The 26597-nt window shown below is 37.6% G+C and overlaps 1 protein-coding gene across 2 annotated transcripts in view; it reads left to right on the top strand.

The window, feature by feature from the left end:
- The first annotated feature begins 926 nt into the window (after nucleotides 1–926).
- Ctnna2 (catenin (cadherin-associated protein), alpha 2) overlaps nucleotides 927–26597 on the top strand; it is a 1070661-nt gene continuing 1044990 nt past the window's right edge. Inside the window, exon 1 of one of the 2 annotated variants that reach the window (XM_005385453.2) lies at nucleotides 927–1313. The gene's annotated coding sequence lies outside the window, so the exon portion shown is untranslated. The remainder of the gene's footprint in view (nucleotides 1314–26597) is intronic. The other variant, XM_005385454.2, reaches the window with a different exon arrangement.

Genomic DNA, 26597 nt, shown 5'->3' with positions numbered 1-26597 from the left:
CTTGAAAGAATAAAAGATACTTGAGTTTGACATAATTTTCTAACTCCAAGTGTCAACTTGGGAATAAGGAGGGGATGAACAAACGGCTGGACTTAGCCAATGATGAAGGGGCACTAACAATGCGTGCGACACGTGGTATGAAGTCTTCTAAGCACCAGAATGAACAAAGGCATTGACGCTAGCAGGCGAGGCTACCAGGCAGGTAGCTTGTGGGGAATGCAGCATTGACTGTGCTTTACCAAGTGCCATAGGTTTTGTCTTGATTTCCTTTTTTAATTTCCAAAACAAAACAAAACAAAACAAAAATGTCATTTGGCACTATGGCAGAACAAAGATAACTAACTTATGTTCACATCTCATGTAGCTTTGTGCCTACGCTCCCCAAAAGCCAGGTTGCTGGTGGCTAAGAAGTGTAAATTGTACTCCCTGCCGTCGAGGACAAACTCGAGGACAAACAGCGGATCTTACACATTTTGGATATCTCAAAATGCCTAAGTAGACAGTCGCAATGCTTTCCCACAGGGACAGCATTCAACAAAGGCTGTTCAGAGGTCACATTTCCATTTGTTTTAACACTGCCATCCTCTTTCAGAGTCCAACCTCTGTCTCTTCAGGGCTCAGGTCGCAACAAACCTGTCTTCCCCTCACCTCCACCAGCGCAGCGTTCAGGCCCTGCCACCCTCTCCCTCCCGCGTGTCCGGCGCTCTCGGAGCTGCCCTGCCTCCCACTCTAGATCGCGCCCACCCGGGCCCCCAGGTCTGACCGCTCCAGAACGCAATCCCTCCCGCGGGCTCGGCAGCCCGCAGATTGGCCTCCAGGACCCCGCCCGGAGGGCAACGCGGTTGTCATGGACACAGCACCTGCGCCCTGGCTAGGCCCCTCCGCCGCTTCCCTCCCCCATCTGCGGAGGGAGCCCGCGCGCCTCCGGCCCCGCCCCGACCCCCGCGGCCGCCCCGCCCTCTCGGGCGCTCCCCACACCGAGCGCGCCCCGCACCCCCAGCCTCCCGGAGCCGGGAGCACCGCGGGCACGCGCCAGCCGGAGAGCGGCCGCGCCTGCGCACTGGCCGCCTCCCCTAGCGGCGATCCGGGCCGCTGCCGCTCGCTCTGGGCAGGACGCGGGGCGGGCGGGGGAGGGGAGCGGCTTCCTCCCAGCCCGAGTGAGGCGGAGACCCGGGCGGGCGGAGCGGGCGGCGCCGCACCTCAGCAGCTGCCCTCGTCCCTGCCGCCGCCGGGCCAGTCCCTCCTGTGATTACTGCTCCAGCTGCTGGGGACGCGCGAGAGAGGAGGCGAGAAACTCCCACCGACCCACAGAGGTGAGTCCCGGGCAGAGCATCCTCGTCCCCGCCCGCCTCCCTCCTCTGCCTCCCTCCCTCCCGTCCTCGCATCCTCCCTCCCTCCCCGCGCCAGCCCTCCCTCCCCTCTCCTTCCCAACATCCCTCTCTCCTCTCCCCTCCTTTCACCCTTCCAGCCTTTCTTTCATCCCTTTCTTCCTCTCTCCCGGCTGCACTTCCTTCCCACCCGCTCTTTCTTCCCTGTCTTCCTTTCAGCCCCGCGTCCCCAAGCTCGGCTCTGCAGCCCTTTCCTCTTGTCTTCCTCTCTCTCTCCCCCTTTCCGCACCCCTTCCCCAGCCAGTGGGAGGGTGGGAGCATCCCTTGCTTGCTACAACTGTCCGATTCAGGGGCTTCCAGCAAACCGGGCACATATACTGCGAGACACGCTCTTCCCCGGCGCCTGCCCTGCAGGTCTCTAAATTACTAGGATTAGGGGTCAAGTTGGATAGAGTACTGGAAACTGGGAGGAGAAGGGGACCTGAGATGTATCTATGGATTTGTGTTGTGCTAAGGTGGGGGTGGGGAGGGTTGCCACTTAGACGTGTTGCCAACAGCCCCCCCCCGGGCAGTTCCCCCCCTTACATATTCCTAGTGTGTGTCACACTCATTTACAGCCCAGCTTTCTCTGCTTTGATTGTCGTCTCCATGAGAAACCACAAGGAAAGAGAAGAGAGGAAGGGAACAAGAGAGAAGGAGGGGAGGGGAGAGGAAGGGTGGTGACAGAGGAAGCCTCTATCCTTTTCCCTCAGGTCTCTGTGCACTGACATTTTCAAACCACCCGCCTACTGTTTGGCTTGGAATTGAACCTGTGTGTCCTTGGTCCTGTCACTACCCACTTCAGAGGCGGAAACTCTCTAAACTTTAATTCTGCGCCCCACAGCATTATGTAGGGACTGTGTTGCTCAGCGTAGGTACAAAAGCACTAAGGTAGATTGGTTTGAGAAAATAGCAAGCAGAGGATGAAATTGAGGCACTTTTGTTCATCATGGGTTAACTTCTAGAGGATGGTAATGGTTAGTGTCAGAGCAATGAGGCTGTATTCCACAGGCTTATAAATATACCATTTTGATAGTATTAGCCGCACTGTCGCCTCTAACAGACATCTGTATTTCTTCTCATCCACTCCATAGGGATCTCGTAGACTTTTGAAGAAAAATATTCTGTGTGATTTTGTTTGTGGTTTACACTCATGGAAAAGTTGAATTAGCTCAGGGGACCATAGTTAACAATTTAAATTTTCAATTGGTTTTATCACTTCTTCCCAAAAAAGTGATGTGTTTTACTTTGGTTTCTTTAGCTTACCTCATCTATATGTATTAGTGGCAATGTGACAGCTCTCCTGGTTTTCTTTTTTTTTTTTTTGCAAGCATTGCTGCCGAAAAGTTTATTGATACATGGCAGTACAGCCATGCCGGTTTACTATATTTGCCATCACAGAAGGGTCCAACAGTGTAAGTGTAAATAAAAAAATGAGCATTTAGAGGCCTGTATGCTTTATCCTACTTATATGTTTCTAAAAAAGAAATTAAACTTCAAAACTTGGTATCTATCGAGTTTTGCATTGAAGGAGTATGTGTAGAGGAATCACAATTAGATTCATTGAAGTTGCCGGTAAAAATATATATATAATGTGGAGTAAATGATTGATTTTTCCTTTCATTTAAATTATCATATGCCAGCAGTGCACTATGTGCTTATGCATTTTATGGGCATGAGAAGTAGGAGTTGAGATGAGGAGAATTACCTTCCTAAGTGATCGAGTGCAGATTTGATGAAGAGCCGATGCAGTTAATCATGTGAATCAGTGCTGGGGAAGGGTGTAATATTAGGAACGACGGAACATCCCCCTGCGACTCCCCATGCTAAGAATGCAGTTCCATTAATGGCTTGGCTGACTTTTCAGCTATGTGGCAGAAGCTTGCTTGAATTTCCAGTGAAAGTAACATCCTCATGCAGAACTGTGGTGAACACTGTAGGTATTTGAATGGTTACATTACTTAGTGAACTTGCTGATTGGGATGCTTTTGGTTGTTGGTGCTTCCCTGAAATATGAAGCTAGTGAAAGACTTTATAGTAATTGTATATGAGCCTACTAGGTTGGTTTGGTCCTCATTTTTCTTTTAAATGCCTTTCCACAGTCATCCTGTTACTCTTTCTTTGTGGGGCTTTGCAGTTGAAAGCCTGGGGAGAAGGCAGCCCCTCAGTCAGCCCTGCATTTTCTTTGTTGCAGTTTTCCTGCCCAGAGTGATGTGGGTGTCCCAGTTTTTAATACCGTGCTCGCTAAGGAAAGAAAGGTCCCATTTATCTGTCTCCTTGATTTGTACATATTTGTTCAGTTAGTGAGCACAGAGCTGTTAAGGAGATAAAAAAGTAAAATATTGTTTGGCTTACAATATTATTTTAGAGAAGTGAGTAAAATAAATAAAATATGAACTAAAAGAGGAATTAGTGTACTAAATAAGCAGCTTGTCTCTCCGGTCATTAAATTAGCACAGGTAAAGACTGACTTTCTCTGTTAATGTCATTTCTAGAGCTTTCTCTCTTTGGTTGACTGGACCTTTAAGAATGCACAATACAAATAAATACCCAATAGAACATCTCATGGACCCTCTTTAAGAAATTCTCTAGATATATTCTCTCTGCCTCCCTCAGAGTTCTGGACACCTGTTCAAGCCTGTGCTACATAGTATGAGGTTTTGGAAAGAAGTAGAAAGACATGAAAGACAGTCTCTTTGACCTCAGCTTGCAGTCTAGCTGAAGATAACAGGTGTTTGCATGAGATCATATTTCACAGGGCAAAGAACAAGATCTTTGTACAGAGCTTCAGATGTGAGCGTAAACTCTACCATTTAGGAGCTTTGTGCCCTTGTAGACTACTTAAGTCTCTTTGCTTATCTGTAAAACAGGAATTACTGTAGACTCTGATTCATGGCTTTACATTACAGGTTAAATGAGTTCAGAAAAGTACCTGGTACAAAGTGTGTATTGTGTAAGCATTATTATAATAGGGAGAAAAGATTTTAAAGTATTCCAAAATCATATATAATCATGGATTGGAAAGATGCATGAACAAGTAAGTAAGTATATGAACAAAATCATATATAATCATGGATTGGAAAGATGCATGAACAAGTAAAGGTTAGCGGAAATTTGAAGAGGGCAGATATCTGTGTAACGAGGAAAATATATTCCATAGTAACACAGGATCTTATACCAAGATTCTGGCAAGGATTTTATGCAGGCTGGGTACCACACCTGGAAGAAAAGTGGAGATGTAGGAGGAACAAGAGGAAAGCTTCTTATTTGACTGGGATATTTGACATGCTAATGTACACATTATGAGATGTGAAACATGGAATCAAAGTGAATATACAGTCACTAAGGATGAGACAAACTGTTGTGGTGTAGGATGCATTTTAGAACAGAAGATTCAGCAATCCAAAGGGCTTGTTTTAATTTTTTGTTACAACTAATGTTCCATCCCAAGACAGAATCCAAGGTGTGTGTCACCATGAAGACCTAGAACATTCCTTTTATTTATTTTTTTAGGTTGAGACAGCAGAAAAATTTGACGTTTGTTGAACAACCAATATTTAATATTATGATTATTCCAACTCTCCCTTGTTTTGCATTACCACATGAATATTCCAGGACAATATCATGGTGAACATGAACCATGATTAGTTTCTTTTGACATCTATGAAGTAAAACTTGTTAGGGTAATTATATTTATAACAGGTTTACTTTATACTTCAGTGTTAACTTTACCTAGTTACCAAAGTCCTTTTTTACTGGTGTTCAGAATTACTGATGATTCCAGATATATTATGCTTTTTGAGGTGTTTTCCTGGGAGACTCACTCGTGGTGGTAACAGAGGGCCTGTTTAGGAATTTGCACTGAACAAATAAAATATCTGCTGAAGATGAGGTGACAGACACTGACTGAGTGTTCATGTTTGTACACCTTTGTAAAAAGACTAGGTTCATGAACTAGTTTGAAACAGTCACCCAACAGCATATATGATACCAATTGAATACTTTTATCCAAAAGTAGATTCTCAGAAAAACTTACATTCAAGTTCAAAGTAACAGTGTTACAGTACTTATTTTGCTTAACCTGTGTGTTTAGTAGATCTACTCACTTTCATTGCTTTCCTCTGATAGTAAAAAGCTTCTCTGACATTTATTTTTGTAGAACTAATAATACACAGAATTGATCTTGTGGATATTATCTGAAGTTATTTTAGTCATCAGTGTGAATGTATTTCCAGAAGGTAGCACAGTATAGACTCTTACTGGTTTTATTTTCTATTTTGAAGTCTTTATTGATATTCTGATGTTGTGAAGATTCTGGAGATCTAAATAAAAGATTTTTAGATTTATCACTTCTAGTCAGTTTACATTAAAGCATCAGTGATATTTGAAAATATTTAACTGTGCACACTTTAATTTTCCTGATAAGGGAATTTTTATCTTGGAGCTGAATTGTAATTCCAGTGAAGATCTGCATTCTATAGCTCTTTGAAATTATTTGTATAAAATCATAAGAAAGACAAAACTTTAATTTCACTTCATAGAGCTGAATTTTGTAGGGCTTCCCTATTAAAAGGGAGGTTGTTCATTTTCATTTAAAGACGTGATCTGTGCAGGCAATCATTACAGCATTATTTTTCAGGTGTGAGGATAGCATTCCTTAGCAAGAGAGAAAAGAACAATTAAGTTCTCCATCAGTTAAGGTTCTGACCAAATAAGGAGTGGGAATCAAGATGAGATGGAATGAATTAATTTTGTTTCGTCTATGGGGCTGAAATTCTTATAACGGCCTCTTTAATTACCGGTTTTCTTCTTTGTTGTCATGTTAATGCTGTCAGTGTTTTAGTTGTTTAAAAGCTCACTGTATATATGAAGTTCAGTGAACAGTTTTCCAAAGTAAAGTATGAAGCCAGGTGTGGTGGCGCACGCTTGTCAAGTGAGCTCAAGGCCAGCCTAAATGGCATTGCTAGACCCTGTTTCAAGAAGATAAACAACAACAAAAACAACAACAAAACCAAAGTAAAGTATGAATAAAAATTTTAAGCTTATATGTTGATTTTCAATGTGTTCCTTGTTATTTTTCAACATCTAGAAGTTGTGTGTGCCTTGCTGTTTTGTGGGAGCCAAATAATGTCGCCTTGGTGGGAGCTACCTGATTGTAATAGAGATATACATCAAAGAATATCCTAACTCATTCCAGTCTTCCTAAAATACATGAATGGACATATTGTAGTGCTTGGGATAAAATAAAGAATTGAATATTCTATGATCCTAAGAGTGGTAGACCAATAAGAGAAGATTAATAGGAAGCTTCTGAGGTGTTCATGTTGTGTAATTTGGAATTATGTTGACCATTTTGTATCTATAATAAACTCAAGCTTTTTTTTTTATGACATGTCAGTGTTTTAGAACTAAAGCCATGAACTCTTGATAGAGATATGTCAGTTTATTCTTCTCCAGTCCCAGAAGGTACAATGAATGACTCTAGAAATGACAGAATATTCTGGTGCCCTTCTCTTTTAATCCTGATAAAATGAGAACTTGGTAAAAATTCATTCTACCAAGTTCATCTTAAATTCATAGGGCCTGAAGCAGTGGCTAAATGTCATTAGTCCATCTCTGTGAAGGAAAGTAAAAATGCTTCTTAAATACTTCAGATGCAGTTGTTTCTCCCCAGGTCTTTCTGGGAAAGAATTTCTTATAACACTGAAGAATTTACCACATCGTTCTGTTTCTTTAGGAATTGATAAGCACCACACAGTCACTTGATAAAGTATGTTTCCCCCAGTCAAAGAGAATTGCTCAAGAAGTATGCATTGTATTGAAATGATTAGGAAAAAACTTGATCTCTCACTTCTATTTTGATTCCCCTCTTTTTATCATTTGTCTGGCCTGACTTTATTCAACAGATATTTTTAATATATCTGTTCTGTGGGCAGCATTGGTTTGAGATGATAATTTTATAAATACACTGACCCAAAAAATTGGATTCTTCCTCCAAGTTTTCAACCCATTTTCCAGTGAGTTATATGACTAAACAAACCTTAACTTGTCCATGCCTTATTTATTTATCTGTATTTTAAGACTTGGATTAATGGTATATAGTATCTAGCTATATACTTCTATAATTCTATGTGTAACTTTTTCTTAAAATTTTAAGATGTAGTGATTCAGTTTTCACTGTGTCCTGCTATTTTTTTTTTTTTTTGGACATATAAACTCTTATTACACACACATACAAAAATGACACCTTCAGTGGTTTATCTTTCCCTTTCCCGATACAATTTGAAATTTAAGTGAACAGCATCTTTGGGCCAAGGGAGAAGGAATTTCTTTTTTCTTATCTCTGTGTCCTTCACTCCCTGTCTCTTTCTTTTGAAATCCTTCTGCATTGGAGGTGTAAGTTTGTTGCTAGCTCCATTTAGGGGATGGATGAGCCCAGTGTGTCATTAGCTTGCTTGAAGCATGCTAAAAATCTTTCAAAGGCATGTGGATTTATGCATTTAGCAGAGGTAGTTATTTAAGAAGTTATAAACACTTTAAGGTTAATATTTCTATCTCAGGCGTGCAAGGCCTTGTTTAACCCTTAAATCATATCACGTAAGGTTGTGCTCGTTATCCTTCTTAGCAGTCCATCTCTACATTCCCATTTCATATTGGTGGGCTTTTCGGGTTTTGAAAGAGAGTCTCACTATGTAGTTCTGTAGTTCAGACTGTCTTGAACTCACTATGTAGCCCAGGCTGGCCTAGAAATGGCAGCAGTCCTCCTGCCTCAGCCTCTTGAGTGCTAGGATTACAAGTGTGAGCCATCATGCCTGGCTTTAATACTGTTTTACATTAAGTTTTTGTAATGTATTCTGTATACAATAAAACACAATAATTTTGTGTTGTTTACTGACTTTATTGTGTATTTTCAAACACTTGTGTAAACACCACTGCAATAGAGACAATATGGTATAACATATTTCCATTTCCATAAAATCAGCCCATGGGCCTGCTCTGCTCTCTCCATCTCTGTAGATTAAGTTTCTTTTTCTAGAAATTAATATAGATAGAACTACAGAAGATATACTCATTTTTGTTTTTCTTCCTTTATTGAGCATAACGTTTTTTGAGATTTGTTTGTGATTGTGAGTATATAAAAATCTAAAGACTATATAGGAGAAAAACCTTTGTGATTTTGATTTATGCAAAGATTTAACAGAACTCAAAAAACTGCACAATAAAATTTGAAAGAAAAAACATGTAAAACTTTGTGAAATTTAAAAAAAATGCTTTATCTTCAGAAGACACAGAATTCGCTGGTTCTTTGCATCTGTATCTCAAATATGACTTTATATAGACTACATATAAGATACTTGCAACTCAATATACAAGCAATAGAAGTGAAAAACGAACAAAATATCTGAAGATTTGTCACACAGGAAGGTACACAGATGTGCACTGTGCACATAAAAAGGTGTTTAGCTCTTCTCTTCTCTGAAGTAATGAAATATTAAAATCACAGTGAGATTCTACTATATGAACACTAGAACACCAAATTTTGGAGATGTTTTGAAGCAACTGTAATATTCATACATTACAGATGGAAGTGTAATACTTCGGAGAACAGTTTGGCATTTCTCTTAATTTAAAAAGTGCTATTACCATATGACCCAGGAATTTTGCTCCCAGGTGAAATGAAAACATGTATAAAAACTTTTACATGAAAATTAGTAACAGCTTTACTCATAATAGCTCAGTATGGAAAACAACCCAAATATCTGTGAAGTTCCCATTTTAAAAGTTACGTTTTTGAAATAGAAAACACAGCTGTTAATTTTGTGTGCGTGCACGTGCATGCATTTGTGCGTACGTCTTTATTTAAGAAGTTTGCTATTTAAAACTAGTATGTGTAACCTGGCCAGTCAGGGAAAGAAACATGGCTGAAAAGATTTGTAAAGGGCCAAGACATGCAACAGATGGGTGGCTGCAAGGGTGGGATCTGGGTTTAGTTCCCACTCTGACCTTGTCTTGGCTCTGCCTCCTGTATGTGTTGACCTTATCCTCAGCCAGTAGCATGACCATTGCTTTATCTCCAAGCACACCATCATGTAGTATCAGTGTTCATTCTTGTAAGCAGGGGGGGGGGGCCCTTGAGAGAAGTCTCCCTCCCTCCCCACAGGCTTCTTTTTTGTCTTTCTGGCCAGCACTGGATAACTTGGTCTTGCCCGGTTAAGTCAACAGCAGAGGGGATGGGTTTGCCATCGAGGAGCTCAAGTAGATCAGCATCTCCCGCCTATGGACGGGGTCTGCTTTCCTGGAAGCCGGAAGGCTGAGGGGAGCAGGAGAGATGAAAAGATTGACAGTTTTGTGAAGAAGAAGGAAAGGGGAAATGAATGTTGTGCAAGGTGGTTACAGTTTGATTTAGAGGCCTCCTGCACTGCTTTGGTCTTGAAGGAAGGAGGGTGAAACAGAAAACTGAGATTGCAGTCATTGTCATTGTGGGGTGTGTGTGCAAAAGTAGATGACAGAGGGTACCCTGGACGACAACAACAGGACATTTTAGATCCTAGCCCACAGTATGAACTGCGGGGGAGGGACGCTAGATCCAGGGGAACAATTGGGGTTGGACAAGCATAGAAATAGGGACAAACGGAGCCAAGCACTTTTGGGCTCATGGAGTTGGGACAGGAGTTGGCAGTAGTCTGGGATCCAGGCAGGGAAATTCGATTGCAGTTTGCCCATCTGTGAAATCAGGACCTCAGGCAAGAAGATTTGCATGTTTTGCTTGTTAAGGCAGAAGCCAAAACAGTAATTATTGTTCATTTTTTTTTCTTAAAGGTGTTCTTAACCACTTTAGAAACTGTGTCAAAAACAGGAGCCAGTCCCTTTTTTTTTTTTTTTTTTTTCTACTAGTGCCTTTTTAGGATCCTGAGAAACAGCAGATCCTTCTGAAATGCTTGCTGATTGGATTAAATCCCTGGAATTGTTCTTGAACAAATTACAGATTTCTGGTCAAACAAATATAACAGCTATCATCAAATATTTTTTTTACATGTTTTGAAAAACCACTGTGTGTGTGTGTGTGTGTGTGTGTGTGTGAGGGACTAAGGCACAGTCCTGGATCCACACATCCACGCATGAGTCAGGTATAGTTTCTGATCTCATAAGCGGCCCGTTCAGTAGGGCTTTTTACCTCAATAAATACCAGAACAGTTTAAGGCTAGCCGGGCTGAGATAGTGTGTAGAGCAGTGTAGTGACTCTGCAGTGCCAAAGGTCAGAAGCCCAGGCAGAGGCAGAATGAGAAACTTCACTGTAGGAGAGGATGGAAGTAAGAGTTTGGAGGAGAAGATGACCTTGTATTAATACCTTTTAATTCAGTCCTGCATTGGTCTGGGAACTGGGACAGGGCTGACCCAGCAGGTCAGATGGGAATCAATGAACACAGCAGTAGGAGAGGTAGAGAAATCACGTCCAGGAGAACTAAAGCTGGGATTCTGATAACTGCTCAGTAAGCAGCTGAAAAAATGAGACTGGAGTGAAAGGGAGAGGCTGGAAGTAGAGAAATATTTTAGCATTTTTTCCATGGAGGTATCTCAAGAATTCAGTAACAGAGGATACATTGTTTCAAAAGGAACAAGTCTGTTTTTAATACAGTAATACTAGAAAATAACAAGACAAACAATGTGGAAAATAAAAAAAAAAACTACTGCAGTCCGACGGTCCAGTGAACGTTTTGTCAATTTCTAGTCTCTTTTTCTTCATGGATATATTTGAGTTTATCCTGCAGGGAGGTCTTTTTAAAGTACAGCTGAGATCATGTAATTTTACATCCTATTTTTTTTTCTAAAGGTGCAGATATTTAAGTAATACAAACAAGTAACTACGCTTGTATTTAACTATTTCCTGTGGTGGAAAAATTCTCCATTATTTTTGGTGTAACCTTACATCTATTAAAATTTATGTTTTCAGTTTTTGGATAACTACAGAGACAAGATATCTGGGTAGATATGTCTTCCAATATGAGCTGGGCCACGAGCAGAAGATTCTCTCTCAAGGGTTTAGGGGACTGTCTCAAAGAAACAGGTGGCCAAGCTTTATGTAGCATTTATATACACAAACACATATTTACTTCAATGTTGACATGCTGTTCTACACTTCACTTTCAGCTCACATTGTTTACAAATGCCAGCATATATGTACATGAAGGTATACACCATTATTTGTTAATTGCTGCCTATTACTTTATAATTTGATTGTACCATGGTTTCATCAATCTTTGTTTTCATGATTATTCAGCTTGTGCCTGCTATTTTGCTATTCAAACAAGACTGCAATCAACATCCTTATTACAGATATGTAGTCCACATATACTAAGGGAATTTTTAGCAAAAGATGGGCTGATAATTGTCATTCTTGAGTCATGAAGTATATGAGTTTTAGATTTAAACAGTTAATGCCAAATTGCTTTTCAAATGGTAGTACCACTTATATTCCACAGTAGAAATGAAGTGCATTGCCATGTCCTTTTGCTAATAGAAGATGATTTTAAACTCATAAAAGTTTACCAATGACTAAACAGAGGAATCTTCCCCTTTTTATCAATTTGTTGTCCTAATTTTGAGAGGGTTTGATTATCTTATCATTGGTTTCTTGGTCCTAAGGCTTACTGTTTGCCTGTGAGTGTATGTTCATATCACTAACCATGCTTTTTCCAGTGAGCTATTTACCTTATGTTAACTTATAGGAATTATATATGTTCTCTGGATATAAAGACTTTCATTGTTGTTCCTAAACTAATTGTGTACTGTTATAACTACCATAACATGTAGTATGTTGTGCTATTCAACAAGTGATGGTTTTTATTTTCTCTAAATGTTCTTACCTAATTTTCTTTCATTTTTTTCCCCCAGAAGGATACAATAACCTGGTTACTAAATTTCCACAACAATGCTTTTGGTATTGTAACTTGTATTGCATTTAAGATAAGTTTGAAAGAGAAGTAATAACTTTCTAATTCACTATCTTTTATTGATGTCTTTTATTAACATCTTCTTTCGTTTTGCATTCTGTAGAATCATAAATAGCTTTCCTCATAGAAAGAGATCTTTCTCATTTTATGTGCTTTATTACTATCTTATAGTTAGTTTTTATGACTGTTGAGAAAGGGATTTTTTTTTCTCTTACATGTGTATTAGGTTTTATGTAATATAAACTATATCTTTTGATGTTTGGGTTTGCTTTTTTGTCTAGTCACCTTGTTGAAATGCTTTATTGTTTCAAAATACTTGGCATTTTCCTGTATATTTTTTTAGCAATATGTATGACCCTTTTTATTTATTAAGATAATATATTTCATAACATTTTAAGATAATGTATGTTTCAAATGCACACATAACTATTTGTAAGACTTATTTATATGAAAATACTAAAATATAGTACTCAGTTTTCATAGTTCCTTCTAATTTTAATTTGAAAAAAAATTTTCTTCTAACTTAGTTTTAGTGTGAGTGGAATACTCTTCATATCTGAAATACTGAGATCTAATTGCACCTTTTTGTTTTTAAAATTAGTCTCAGTATTTTCTTCTGAACCACAGCACATCAATGTAGTAAATACCCATATCTGTACACTTGTGAATTCCTCTTTGGAGTAAGCCCATTGTATATATGAATTTCATATACTTACTTCTGAATATTTGTTTGACACTTTCCTAGCCTTTTCCGAATACTTTATATGACATTCAAAGCCCTGCTCTATGTCCTTTGTAGGTGTTTGACTGTTCTGAGTAAACAGAGAGCTGATGATGCTGGTAATGTTTATGACATTAAGTAATATTCGTGATATTAAACTTTTGAAATTTTATCTAAATAACTTTATTCTTGAGCATCTGATACTTTAAATATTATTTTGCTATCATTTGCATATTAAAGCTATGATAGGATGCAACACCTCATCTTGCATGCAGAGTGTCGTTTTTTAGAAAAATGTGAGTATTGATGCAATAGCCAGTTCAGTACTACTAAGAAGATTTTGTAGTCTTCAGTTTTTGCCCAGAATATCATTTATGGGCCCTAAGAACTTCTTTTTCAAACTTGAGTAGAAGCTTAACTTTTGTATAATTTTCCTAATCTTTTATCATGGAATTTGGTTAGTTTGAATGGAATCTTTCCATTGGTTAGGTGGACTGAGAAAATGGGCTAGTTGCTTTGAATGTAATTATTTATCTGGTTCAAGCTTCATGCATAATATCAGTATGGATTAATCCTTAATGAGCCCATCATTTTAAATTCTGTGATCTACACTAAGATAGTATAGATTGACGATGTAAGGCTTACTACTGCAAAAGCCATTTCTTTGGTAGAATATTGAAGGGGGGTGTGAGTTAGTAGCAAGTGGCAAGTCATAGTTGATGGAATTGTAAATACTTTTATTGATATTGAGTTGCTGGATTTAGTTTAAAAAATATGGTTATCTATAGTAGTTTTGTCTTTCCCTGAGGAGTTACCCCAATAAGGATGATTTAGAATAATATTAATATCATAAATATGAACAAAACTATCATTTAGTAGCATATAGATATTTTCCACTCCAGATTGTGTGAGTACTTTGAGACAGACTATATGTCTGATAAAATTTGCTTTGATACCTAGCTGACTTTGGGAAGACAATTTTATTTGCTCTTGTGGTTATGAATAGCTGGCCTCTTAAATTCAGTTGTATTTTATTACTTTTGTCTATCTGAAGGCAGAATTATAGCTAACTCCAAAAGTTAATATGTGAAATAATATTCTTTTTAATGTAAATTTAAATATTTCATCTCCAAATTATCAGTGTGTGCCATTTAAAAATTTTACATCAGATGGAAAGTTAACTGGATAAATTTTGTTTCTCATACTTTATTCAAGAAACTGCAAGTATTTAGTAACACAAAAATGTCAAAGTCTTGATGTACCAAAAAATATAATACATTATTGAAAGAAATTAAAGAAAATCTAAATAAATGGAAAAAAACAATATTTGGATATAATTTTGTTAAGGAAGCAAATTGATGTATACCTTAAAATTTCTTGCTTCAAAATTCCAGCTGCCTTTTTCCCCAGAAATTGTCTTCCTCATCCTAGAATTCATATGTAAAGCAAGAATAGCCAAAACAGTCCTTAAAAGAAGAACAAAATTGAAAATTCCACACATCTCAATTTCAAAACTCACTGAGAAGTATAGTAATAAAGACTGTGCAGTACAAGTATAAGTATAGACACATAGATATGTAGAATAGAATTGTGCATTGAGAAATAAACATATTTATGGTCAATTGAGATTTCAAGAACTCTGGCAGGACAATTCATAGGGGAAAGAATTTTCTTTTTAGTATATGGTACTCGGACAATTGAGTGTTTACCTCAAAGTGAATTTGAAGCACTGCTTCAATATGAAAACTAACTCAAAATACATGGTAGACCTTAGTAAAAGAGTTAATTGTAAAATTCTTAGAAGAGTGTACAGATGTAAATCTTGATGACTTTGGATTAGGTAGTGGTTTCTTAAATGTGATACCCAAGGCACAGTTCTTGAAAGAAAAGAAGTATGGATAAATAATTTATCCAAGTTAGAAACCTTAGGCATGAAAAAATATCATTAAGGCAGTGAGAAGATAACTTCTAAAACTGGAAAAAAATATTTACAAAGCTTATCAATGAGTATTCCCCAAACATATGAGAGATTACTAGAACTTAATAATAAAAAGCAACTAAATAACAATGAACAAACGACTTGAATGGACATTTATACAAAGAGATTATACTAACAAAAAATAACCCCATTAAGCAGTGCTAAACATCATTAGGCATTATGTGAATAGAAATAAACACAATGAAATACCAGTTCACACTCACTAGGGCAGTTCCAGAACAAGCAAACAAATGAACAAGCAAGAATGTCAGCAACAAATATTGGTGAGCATGCAGAGAAATTGGAAGCCTCCAGTACTGCTCATAGCAATATAAAATGGCTCAGCCACACCTGGAAAAAAGTTTGTTTCTCAAAAAGTTAAATAGAGGGTTCTCTTATGACCTAACATTGCTACTCTAAAGTATTTCTGTCAAAGAAATGAAAATATAGTCTATAAAAATCCTGTACACATATTCATAGTGGCATTATTCACTGCAAATAAAACTGAAAAAATTGTCTATCAGTGAAAAAAAATGGATGCACAAAATGCGCTGTAGCCACACAAAGGAAAATAGTGAGCCATAAATAAGAATGAGTCTACAAAAACATGAATAACCTTGAAAACGTTATGTTGAGTGAAAGAAGCCAGATACAAAATGTCACATATTATATGATTCTTTGTTTATGAAGTGTCCTGGATAGGCACATCTATGTAGACAGTAAACTAATAGTTGCCAAGGATGGGGGAAGGGAAGATAGGGAGTGAATGCCACTGGACATAAGTTTTCTTTTTATGATAAAGTTCTGGAATTAGATAGTGGTGGTTTTACAAAATGGTTATTCATATACTAAAAGGAAAAATAAAAAAAATCCCCAAACAAAAAAACAAACCCAAACCCCACTGAATCACATTATTTAAATCTGTGAATATTATGGCATATGTTATATCTCAGAAACATTTAAGGCAAATAAATTAAGCAACTTTTTGATTTGTTTTTTTTGTTTTTCATTTTCAAAGTACAAATTATATCTTCTTTTTTGTACCAGGAATGGGAACTCAAGACCATGCGTCTCCCAGGCAGGTGCTTATGCCACTGAGCTATATTCCCGGCCCACAAATTATATCTTGTGGTGATTTTGAACAATATATTTTTTTCCAGAAGAGCAGAACTCAAAACTAAGACATGTTGTAGAGTACAATTGCACTAGGTGCATATAACCATGAAAATGAATATTTCACTTTGAAAATGGTAATTATTATGCTCAGATCTAGACACAATATAGCTAAAAAGACATTTCTTTATTGCCTTTCTTAGGTAAGGTGGGAAAGACTGACCCATAAACAAACACGTAAAGAACATGACATGGAATTTGTTTACATTCAGAGTTATAGAGAGCAATGATGGAGTGTTTAAATTTAAACCTTGTTAGAAACAAGGCAAAAGATTCACATTTGAATGAGATCTTGAAGAGCAAGGCTGGGTTTTCTATACAGACAAATTAGAAAATCACATACAGGTAGAAGAATATGCATGGAGATAAGATTTTCACTGTGAATTTAGGGATCAACAAGTAATGCAGTTGCCAGAATGCTTGAAGACAGATGATGGTAAGGAAGTGTGTGTGTGTGGGTGGTGGTGGGGTGGATAAAACAGGACTGATCATGTAGAAGTGAGAGGACAGAGTAACTCTGTGAATGTGAGCTATTGAGATCCAAGGCAAAGACAAGGGTCACTAAATCATTTCACTTGTCCTGTTGGTTTGAAACAGGGTTGGGAGCAAGCAGAGGCTTGGTTTTGATGACAGTGAGTTTGTAGAGTTCACAGGATTTCCACATGGAGGTCTTCAGTATATATCTGTGGATGAAGTCTGACTTCTGACTTGCTAGTATTCAAATTAGAAATTGTGGATCAAAGATGAAGGTAATATTTAAAGTCATGGAAGCAAATAAAATGCTCCATAGGGTGGCAGAAAGCATTATTAGAGCAATGGTGCCTGCATCCTCAGGAATTCTAATGTCTGATGATCAGAGAGGGAAAAAAAATGGTATGGGAAGGAAAGAGAGGAATCATGGGTTTATTTGCCGTGGAAGTCAAGGAAATCAACAAAATGAAAAAAAATTAGAAGAGAAAGAAATGTAAGTCTAAGCTCTCAGTTCAGATTTTTATCCAGAACATATAGAAGCAGCGACAGGCAGATTGTAAAAGCAGTTGTGGCATCTATTCTTTGCTTCCACCCATGAGGTCTCTGGGTTTTGACAGTAAATAGGGCAAAGGAAGGTTGGAAATGCCACAGACGGATGATGTGGGCTGAAGATGGAGGCTCCTCTGCAGCCGTAGCTCCAGGATTGCAGCGGTCATGCCTCCTGATCTTAGGTGCCACTGGCGCTCAGCTGGGGATGAGCAGAGACAGTGCGGGAGGCAGGCAGATCTGCAGCAAAGCAGCGGCCTCATGCCCCCTTCCCTGTCTGCACGGAGAGCCTTCTGTGGTAAAAGGTGAGGTTTTTTTTTTTTGCTTCATCCTGGTCTCTGATACTAATGCCAGTAGAATTTTCTTTCTAGCTCTATACTTCATCTTACTACACTAATCCATATTAGGGCCGCATTTTAAAAGTGAAGATTGCTAAACTAAACTGTAACCCTTGTGGGTTTAGTGGTCAGTGCAAGATAGGATATCATGAAAAGAAAAACAAGGCCTTTTGCTTGTTGATGGTGGGTCCGAGATCTCTAGTAAAAAAAAGTGTTTTACTAATACTGTCCACACTACTAGCAGAAATAGTTTATTGATAAAGAGAATATGTGTTTGGGGGCAAAATGTTGTGGTTTAAATCTAAAATGTTCCCGAAGGTCTAAGTCTTATGTGCTTGGAGGTGGGGACTAGTCAGAAGGGGTGGGTCCCTGAGGGTATGACCCGGAAGGGTGGATTCTCGCCCCTCTCTTCTCCCTTCTCTCCTTGCTTCCTGGCTGCATGAAGTGAGCAACTCTCCTCCACCAGGCCCTTCCGCAGTAAGGCTTTTGCCTTGGAACCAGCTGACTGTGGACTTTAATTGTGAGCCAAAGTCAGCTTCTCTTCCTTCACTTGTGGATGGTCAGGTATTGTGTCCCAGTGATGGAAAAGTGACTATTACATGTTTCTTTTGGCTTCATGCTGATTTCTGATATTTAAACCAGCAGAAATTTTCCCTCTGGCTGTATATTTCATCTTACTACACTAGTTGATTGTTGGCACGAGTAACATTTTAAAAATGAACTTTGTTAAACTAAACTGTACCTCTTGTGGGTTTAGTGGTCTGTGCAATCTGTGGATTCAGAAAAAGGGAAAAAGCCCTTATGTCTGGTTAAACCTATGCCCCAAATGTCCAGCAAAAACAAAGGTGTATTATAACACCATCCTCGCTACTAACAGAAATAGGTTCACAGTAAAGATGAGAAATGTCTGTATTGGATTATTTCTGGTTTTCACACTGTTGGTCTGTGCACAATCTGGGTTTGGAGAAGTGGAAAAGGAGGAGGTGGGTGCCCTGCTGGTTGTGATATTCTGCAGTATCATTTAATGTGAGAACACAGACTTTCCCAAGATGCGATTCCTGCATTTCCAGGGGAGAAAGGATGCTGCTGTTCAGAGATCAGAGAAGGTGAAGACTAATGAGAGGCCTTTGCATTTGTTAAGTAAGAAACGAATCCTACGTTGATTTTGCCAGAGTCACTTCAGTTAAGTGGTCAGCTCAGAAATCTGATAGTGCTGAACTGAGATGTGACTATCAAGGGAAATGTTAGAGGATATGTGTTTCTAAAGTTGCCCAATACTCTGGGATTCTAAAAGGCAAGAGATGAGATGCTAAAATTGCAAGAACAATTTAACTTAGTTTGCTTTGTCTTAAATGGTGCAGGTTAGCATGGTAAAACACCCAGGAGTTATTTGGTGAATTAATTTTCTAGAGTTGCTTAAAAAGAGTAGGTTTTAGAATTTTCTCACTTTTTAAACCTACCTTAGCTGCATAATTTATATTTTTCTTGATCATTACAAAGCCCACTATGTTATTCAGGTTTTGGCTACTGTGACAAAATACCTGAGATAATCCACTGAAAAGGGGAAAAGGTGTGTTTTGGCTCTTGGTTTCTGCCTATGTCCTTTGGCCTTGCAGCTTTGTGCTTGTGCCTATGCAGTGCATCATGGTGGCAACACATAGTGGAGGAGACCTGTGCATCTCATGGTGACTGGGAAGCAAATGGAAGTAAAGGAGAAATGTCAAGGAGTCCAAGCCCCAATGGTCCCTTCGAGGTCCTGACCCAGGGACCTTCTCTCACTTTACTGCACCTCTTAAAGTGCCTTCCACTTCTCAGGAGAGCCACAGGCTGGTGACCAACCCATTATCACAGGGGGTCTGGGAGACATTCAAGAGTGAAACTAGCACCAGGTCAGACGAAGTCTGATCGAGGGGAGGAAAGAAGCTGTCACTTGTACCTCACTTTGTGTAACAGTTGGGGTGCTGATATCTAGTTTTATCATCATGACCACCTTTTATAAATTACAACCCTGTGGGAAGTTATGGCTTAATGAAACTCTTTTAGAAAGTAAATGCCACCACAATCTTTATTTATTGGTAAATAGTTTTTTTCATGTATCTTGCTTGAAGAGAATAAATGACTTACATATGTTCCTTTTTCATTCTTTCATTGCTCTCATGTACAACAAATCAATTTATAAGCATTAAAATGCGAGACAGGTTAAGTTCTTAATTCTTACTTTGAATAAAAGTGCTGAAAACATGGGGAGTTTGTCCTCAGATATGAACAGCAAACTTAGTTTCTAAGCTTCAGAAATAATCAAATGCTATGGTTTTGCATTTATATACCTACTAATTAGGAAATTAAATGATATTTCCATAGCAACAGAAACAATCTTCTTGAATGTCTGTTTTGTGACTGCAATAACACACAGCAGGAGATATAGGAACAGTAGCCTAAGGTCCAAAATAGCAAGGCATGTAAGTAGAGACACAGACATGCCCACAAGCGTGTTCTTGGAATTATACAGTTGACATAGCAGCTAAAATTGTATGATCAGGTATTTAAAAAATTGACCCTCCAAATGAGTAATGATATTGAGAAGGTTGAAAGGAATTTAACTGAAATCTATCACACAATTGGCTTTGGTAAATGACTTCCCCAGGATCAAAAATTGTATTATCATATCATGATTTGCTTGGAGATGCTGAACTGAAAAATTTCTCTTCTACTTCTTTGAAACTAACAGAGTTCATGAATAAACTAACATTACCCTTTGAACCTACTTGGTCTCAGGAAATAAAACTATAGATGTGATCTCAAGCCCTGGGGAGTGATTGTGCTGTGGGCATAAAGATATTCCTTCATTAGATGCTTGAGTAAGTTTTTTTGAGCCTTTCTGACCCCACTGAATTTAGGAAAGTTGAAAGGAACATTCACTTATCTTATTTCCTTCTGAAGAAGTCCCAAATGTATGCAGTACTTCTACTGTGGTGGAATTAAAATTTAAAGATGATTGTAGATGGATTCATTGAACGCACTTCAATACTTTTAAAATTTCCTTCTTGACCTTCTGTTTAACTAACTGGATTTTCTTTCACTGTCATTGACTATTTTTGACATAGGAACTTTTGAAACTCCCTTGTCTTGCTGGATTTTGATGACATGTTTTTGAATTTCCACAAACTTTGAGGCTGCTTCTTAATTTTGTACTATACTCCTGTCACAGAATTTGATCTGCTCTGCCTTCTGCCTCTGTTCCTGAATGTCATTCTCCAGTGTTACATCTCCTACTCTTGCTGTACTTGTATCAGATTACTTTTCATATTTCGAATCTTTTTTGCTGAGAAAAATTTAATGTGCTTCTGTGGCTACTGAAAATTAAATCAAAATGTCTTAGCTATCACTCTGGACTCTCATGTTCTGAACTCAAGGTCATATTCGAACAAAAGGTATTCTCATGATCTCCTAAAAGAACCCTCTTCAAAAGTGTTCTCACGCTCTCCTAAGAGTAGTGAAGCACTACTTTCAAAACATGCCCCATTTTCCCCTTCATGGGTACTGTGGACTCATTTTCTGCCGTCAAGTTTCTGTACGTTCTTTTAGTCTATCAACGTGCAGCCCTCCCTCTTGATGCACCTGTATGTGATCCTGTACGAAGATTCTACCTCACTGTGCTCCTAACTTCTTTGAACCCAGTTGAGATTATTCCCTATGTTGGAGTTATTGCTATATTTATTGTTCTGGCTTCATTTCCTACTACTCAACCTACACTTTAATTGATGAACATCTTTAAACAAGAATAAAATTTATTCATTTAGCTATCCCTTATGATATATAGCACATAACTGAAATGTAAGAGCAATTCAGTAAACTTTTTCAATTTGAGTACTTTACTATTTTTAAGACATAAAGTGAATGAGAGTTCATAGACATTTTAGTGTGTATGGAAACAGCAATTTTATGATATCTAAAGTATATTAAAACAATTATTCTTTGGGAATGAAAAAAACTCACTGAATTTCTCATGAGTTATTATATTGCATAGCCTTGTATAACTTTCTAATATCCTGAAGTTACATATTACCAACCAGAGTACATATATTAAACTATTTAAAATTTGGTAATTAGACTCTCAGTTGAGAGACAGAAGACCTTAAACTAATTGAGATGGCAATAGTACATATGTTTCTAATAGGTTCTGAGGCCTGGAGTAGCACATATAATGTGTCTTATATGTGGTGTTGATTCAGAGTAATGCTTCATCAAGACAAGTTCTGCACACAAACAAATTTGAGAAATGATTTTTATTCTAAAATATCATCTGAGCATTCTTATCATTTGACAGGCAAACAAAGACCCCCCCCCACCAATGCAAACAAAATACAATTAAACTATATTCAAACATTATACTTCCAGATGTCCTGAACTGATTTAGCCACAATACTCCACATGTCTGCCCTTTCCTAGTCAGTCTTGTTGGAGTAACTGCAACCCCACGAATACACACAGAATATTATGAGCTAAAGCCTTTCTAAACCTCTAATTATTATTTTTTGCACAAGTAATGTTACAACCATGAAATTTTTTCTGAAAAGAATAATCTTATCCCTATTGTTGTGACATTTCTGTATTTCCTTTCAGGAGGATCCATATTCATTGTCAGCATGGTTTTAGCCATGGAATGCATGTATTTCTGTTATTTTAAAAAATCTTGTTTGTAATAGTTTACATTTTATACTTATCATTTAATGACTACCTTTTTTGTATTTTTAAATAATTAGGTTTTATCTGACTTGTATTTATAAACAATTTAGAAATAAACACATTTGTCACAATTTTTTACTTAAAAGTGAGCATAAAAACTGAAGGGTGTAGATAGTAAATCAAAATCTGTATTGCTTATGGCCATGTTGCTTGCTACATACAAGCAAGCATCAGTTAATATGACTTCATTTAGTATTTAATTATATTGAATTCTTCCACTGTCATGCTAATGACAAATATTTTTAAAAATTTATTTAATATGAAATGGAAACATAATTATTTTCAGTAAGCCTCATAGAGATGATATAAATGAAAATTAGTGGGTTATAAAAATGGTAAAATAGTTTATAGGCGTAGGTATCTTTAGTTATTCATTTTTTTTTACCAATACTAGAGATTGTACCCAGGGCCTTGCCACTGAACTACATCCCTGGGGTTTTAACTTTTTATTTTCAAATGTGATTTAGCTACATTACCAGATGAGACTGGAACTTGGGACCCCAGCCTCAACCTCTGAAAGTGCTGCAGTTCAGGCGTATGCCTGCAGTTCAGGCATATGCCTACAGTACAGGCGTATGCCGTGGTGTCCGCACACCTTTTATTATTCTTGAGTCACAATTATTTTCATATAGATGTATCTTTTCTAATTTGTATAGTGTTTTTCACCCTGAATATTTTTGACATTGTACTATTTATAAAATTTCTCAAATGCAGCATTGTGACTTTGTGGTAATTTCGACTGTGTTTTATATAGCATTCTCTTTGTGTTCTTATTGACCTTCCTTTGTAAATTTCAAGTTTTGGAGGTATATTGCTTTTCATTTTTAATTTTTTCACTTACCTTGCTATAGTCAAGTCATTGTGCAAAGATTATTAAAAACTCCTGTAGATCAGGCTCAAAAGTAGTAAACATGAGTATCTCATTGATATTGATCATTTTCCAAACATAAGGAAGAAATTTAAAAATAAGTATTGGGTAGTTTAAAGATGATACATTTTTTAAAATAGAAAAATAAGCAAAATAAAGGGGTAAAATTTTCATGAAAGTTTTAAAATACACAATGGACAAAGTCTTAATCAATTTACTTAATAAGGACTCTTACAGAGCAGTGAAGAGAAAGCCCCAAATATTTTTTTCAGAAGAGTGGATAATCTGTTTGGCAGTGAAAATATTTTGCTCTTATCATCAGGAAAGAAAATGTAGAGATTGTGATAAATTCAGAATAAAACAGCGTCTTACAAATCTTACTCTTTGTAGTTTTTTTATCCTTAGGTTTGCCCTTGCTATCCAACTAGATATGTCATTAAGTAATCATTTATATGGAAATTTAAGGAAAGGTAATTTATTATCTGAGAGAAATACAGTGGAATGTGAACTTCCTGGGATATGTCACGTACAAAGCAGAGGGAAGAAAAGGCAGTGATCCGCAGATGGAGGGTGAGGGAAAGGTTATGAAGCAAGGAATTAAGATGTGTTAAAACATGTACCAGCTACACACGAGGGAGGGAAATATTTTGTACTGCAAACATGGATTAAAAGGTGAGGGGGATCAGGAGGGGTGAAAGGGAAGGGAAACAGTATTTAAAAACCATAATTAATATTAGTTATGTACAGTATATGTACCGATTCCCCATAAGGAATGGAAACATTCTGTACTACAGACATGGACTGATAAAAATAAATGAATGCAAGAAAAGGTGCTGAAGACATATTTCCTAAAAAGAATTAGAAAGTGACAGTGAGATGGTCAGAACTCTTATTTTGGGCTTCTTTTGGAAGGCTGTTTGGTTGCATGTTTTCAGCTCCGTTGAAGAGTTGAGAAAATGCCAGTCCAATTACCAGAGGCATAAGTGCCTTGCCATAAAATACCGTTAGTGTTGGTGGAATGTTTCAAAGGGCGTGTAAAGGGACAGCTATCAGGCAATTATCAGGTTGACTTGATGATACTTACCTGAAGGGATACAGTGTGAACAGATGATTTTCCAAGAGATTAAAAAAAAAAAATTATTCTTAGGTTCCTTGATTTTTATTCCAGTCTCTCTTTCCCAAGTGGTGAGGCTTTTCTTTTTTATTTTTAGTTTAAATTGTCTAGAGCAGAGTCAGGTAAAACTGTCACTATCCAGATGGGTTGCAAAAGTGTAGACAGACCCAGTCTAATTGTCTAGTAGGCCATCCTAGGTAATACGGAGGCTTCTGTTGAAATGGCCAGTAAGATGCTGAGGGATTCAGATATCCCTCATATTAAAGATATGGTCCTAACGCTGCAAAATTGTGACAAATATTTGTAACCAAATAATATAGTAACATTTGCCTAAGTGATTAAATCGATATATACCTATCAGTATCTCTAAGAAAGGTGCGTTTGAGTGTGGTGGGTATTCACTTGCATCTACTTTCAGCTCATCCCTGCCCACTTCACATCCTATTAAGGGTTTTAATGGTGGTTATATCCATGTCTCTTGGTTGTCTGTTTTACCTTTTGTTTTCTAGGTGGAGTTTTCATATTATTTCACTTCCTCACCTTGAGCTGAGTCACCCCTTCTTCCCTGAAGTATCTTTGCTCTTTTCATGTGTGTGTGGAGGCCTCTAAACTCCCACTGAAAGTAGTTTTTTTCCTGAATTAAAAAATAATACCTTCACTATTTTGACCTGACAGATGCATCAGTTTGCCTTGTTACATAATGACCACCATTTCTAAAAAGTAATGAGCCCTTCTTCCAAATACTGGCAATTTTAGTTTGTTTCTCAGTGTTTTCCCCCAGATTTCTCTTGCGGGGAATTTGCCTTCTCTTCTGTCAGAATGCCCTGCCCTTGCTCTGTTCCTGCCCTCTCATCCTTCGATGCTTTCTCCCCATGCTGTTTATTTAATCCTTTTATCCTTTTGCTCTTACAGGGTCAGTGTCTGCATGGTTTTTTTTGGTGGGGGTAGGTTTTCTACATTTTCCAGTCATGGAGAGTGGAATCATGTACCTGAACTTAGGAAAATCTAACTAGCAAGAAGATCTGGCTTCCTGGCAGGAAAACTGAGATGTCTGTGCTTTAGATCTATACCAGCACTGATAATTGGTTTTTATTCTTGTTCAAATTGAAGGGTTCACTTAGCAGCAAAGGCCGTTTGTTGCCTACACCACGTAAGAGTAGAACTGGGGAGCCATCAACACTGCTTTTAGTTTTAGGCAATAAATACTCGCTATGTCAGTTGCATTTACATCCTTGAAGAAGATAATTTTGCTGAGCATACATTTATTGAATTACGCACTGTGTCTCTCTTTTTCTCTCAAGAGGAAGTTATGTCTACAACTTGCTTGCATATCAGTAGCCCTTAATGAACTGGGATTTTGTCTAGTAGGGTTTTACACTATTATATTCCAAATTTAAAATCTGAAATTATTTTACATATGTATGTATGGCTTATTTCAGTGTTTTTCAATAAGAAAATATAACAGTTATTATTTCTACTTTGTATAAGGAAAATTGTGACTATGTTCATGCCAAGGAAAAATGATCAAACTCCTTTTATTCAATATACTGTATAGCTAGGTATGAGACTAGGACACCCCCCCACCAAAAACACACTTTGGAACACCAGTATAGTTTGCAACGCTGAATAAGGGAGACCACTCATTAAACATCTTTTTAAAAAGTCTCTAATGCAAAAGTTTCACACATAGCTCCTGGAAGGATACTGATGCTGTAGTAGTTAAATAATGTTAAAGAAGGCAATTTGTAAAATCAATCAATAAATTAGAAAACTTTTCCCATTATAATATTAACTGCAATACATATGTCTCCCAATTTATAATGGTTCACCTAATATCTGTTGATTCTATGGTGGTGTAGAAGAATGTGAATTTGGTAGAAAGCACATTTAGAATTTCGATCTTTCCCATGGCACAATACTGCTTCTCTGCTGAGCAGTGGCAGCAACCTACAGCTCCCAGTCAGTCCCGCAATGAAAAGAGTAAACAGCTGATATACTGGGTTGCTGAGCTGTGATGTTCAGTAGGTTAAGGTGCTAAATGCATTTTGGACTTAATATATTTCCAACTTAGGATGAGTTCATGTGAATGTAACCTCATAGGACTTTATAGACTCTTATAGTTTAAAATTATTATATTTTTATCTAATCCCTTATTTTTTTGAGAATCTGGACAGAACATTGTTCATTATTCAGCTGTGGTATTTAGGTATCCTCTGAATGCTTAGGGAACTCCTTTATTATAATAGTGATAAAAAATACTGTGCAAACACGAAGGATGGAAAAGATCTAAGTATGGAGTGAATAGGAGAAATTAGGGAACTTA

The sequence above is a fragment of the Chinchilla lanigera genome, unplaced genomic scaffold, assembly GCF_000276665.1.
Source record: "Chinchilla lanigera isolate Chin_1 unplaced genomic scaffold, ChiLan1.0 scaffold00023, whole genome shotgun sequence".
Taxonomy (NCBI): domain Eukaryota; kingdom Metazoa; phylum Chordata; class Mammalia; order Rodentia; family Chinchillidae; genus Chinchilla; species Chinchilla lanigera.
This window is presented reverse-complemented; position numbering and strand designations above follow the sequence as displayed.